We start from the raw sequence: 2,355 nt of genomic DNA on the forward strand, positions 1-2,355 counted from the left end.
AGCAACACCAGTGAGGAAGTGAGGCCCTCAGTAAGCAGGCCAGGAAATTCTGACAACATCACAAGTGAGCTTGGGATCAGAACCTGCCCCAGTTGAGCTTGCAAAGGAGACCCCAGTCTCAGCGGACAGCTCCTTGTAGCCTGTGAAAGACAGTGAAACAGAGAACCCACCAACCCATGCCCATTTTCCTGACCTTCAGAAATGGTGAAATAATAGAATGTGTTCTTTTAAGGACACTAAATTTGTGGTGACTTGTACAGCAACAGATAACTGATACAACTAGCTTGTTTCTGGAGAGTAGTTGGCTGCTGTTTGTGCATATCCTTTGACTCTGAAACTCCCCTTTGGGGAGTAGTGAGGCAATTGCTCCAAAAAGTACCCACAAAGATATCTATCACAAAGCTCCCTAGTCCAAGAAAAGTATCTAACATTGAGCAAGGACCTACTATGTGCAAGGCACTTTACATGCTTTACTTTACTTAAGCCTCACAGCTATCCTATTGTTAAAATATTATAACCATTTTACATACTAGGAAATGAAGTCTCCAAAAGATGCAGTAACTCATCCAAGATGAATCAGTCGATGCTTATCAAATTCTTAGCTCAGTGTCTGGCACAAGGCAAGTGCTCAATAAATCTTACAATGCTAGGACTCATTCAGTTTCAAGTTATAGCAACTTGACCCAAAATAGTCTAAGCTAAAAAGGGCTCCCAGAATTGGAGAGTTCAAAGAGGTTCTAGCTTCAGGCATGGCCATATCCAGGAGCTAAAAGCATACCTATCATCAGGACTCTGTCTTTACCGATGTATTAGCTCCACTTGTTTCTGTTTTTCAGGCTTTATCCACAAGGCAGGCTTACTTCCTCCTGGCCAAGCAAATCTGGAAGAACAAGAGCATCCCTCTCCCAAAATCCACAGGCTATTTCTAGAGAAGAATCTGAATGGTCCTGTTTGGGTCACATGTCCTTTTCTAGAATAAATTATGTCACCAGAAGGTTGGGGTTCTACTGGCCATCTTGGATCACGTGACCCTCTTCCAGGGGAATGAATGTCATGTTTGACAGTCCCTCCCAGAACACAAGGGTGGGGCAAAGTGGTTCCTGTGGTGAAGGAATGCTATACACAGGATTGGTATAGCTACCCTGGTTGGTGTAGGAATTATTACTCCAGCACAGATATTGAGAGGGAAAGATTGCAGTCAGACCACCAAGGTCCAGCTCTGGAGCTCATGTTTTTCTAATATATATGCCTCATCCTCCACCTCCCCACTCTAACCTTTTCAAACTTCACAGTAGCTCAGGAGATGAGAACTGAAGGCTGCCATCAGTAGGCCTGCAAAACAAGTCCTTTGCCCAGCAGTGCACAGTGAAAAGAGACTTGTAAAAGAGCCTCAGTGAACAAAACCAGCTGGATGCAAAGGTCAGAGCCCAGCAGAGCTGACATGGCCCCTGATTCTTGCACACAAGGGCTCAAGTGCTGCAAACATTGTCAATGATACAACAAGTCCAGGAGAGGCTCTTGAGAAGGTTAAGGGGCTGGCAGCTTCTCCATGTCCCCACCCATATGGAAAACAATGATAAAAATGGCTAAAGTCTATTGAGTACTCACCGTGTGCCAGGCCCCATTATAAATATTTTACCCACATTAACTCACTTAATCTTCACAAGAGCCCTGTGAGGAATTTGCACTACCCCATTCTACAGAGAGGAAAACAGAGGCACACAAACAGGTAAAGACACTTCCCAAAGCCAAAGTTCCTAATCTCTCCAATTCCTGCTGCAAAGAGGAGCAAGATGCCCTGAGCCCACCAGAAGGAGAGCCATGTCCGCAAGAAAGCTTCACTTTTAAGGTCAGGAATATTTTCATAGGTTTTGCCAGTGATGCCCTCTCCTGCCTAGTTTGGTGTGTGGTGGGGTCTCCCTGTCTGGCCCTGCACATTATGTCCTAACTCATTAGTATAAAATGAAGCTGCCAATTGAGCCTATCCCCAATTCTGCACCAACTCAAAGGGTCTTCCTATTATCTGCTCACTAGGACCATTTCTGACAAAAAAAAAAAAAAACTATTGGGGTCACAATGAGCATTTCCCTTTGGAGATCTAGATAGGAGAGAAGACAATGAGGCACTGTCATTGTGCACAGCCTCTTCATCCCCATGCCCCACACCCAGGGCCACAACTGTGAAGATGACAAGTGTGGGTTGGCGAAAAAGCCCTCAGGGTAAAACAAGGTGTAGAGTCCTCAACACTTGTTTATTAAGCATCTACTATGTGCCAGTTCATGTGTCAGGACCTGGGGAGAAAATGGTGAGCAAGACAGCCACAGCTGCCCTTCATGAGCTTGCATGTGGACTGGA

Source organism: Artibeus jamaicensis, unplaced genomic scaffold (genome assembly GCF_021234435.1).
Source record: "Artibeus jamaicensis isolate MK-2021 breed Jamaican fruit bat unplaced genomic scaffold, CSHL_Jam_final contig_700, whole genome shotgun sequence".
Classification (NCBI taxonomy): domain Eukaryota; kingdom Metazoa; phylum Chordata; class Mammalia; order Chiroptera; family Phyllostomidae; genus Artibeus; species Artibeus jamaicensis.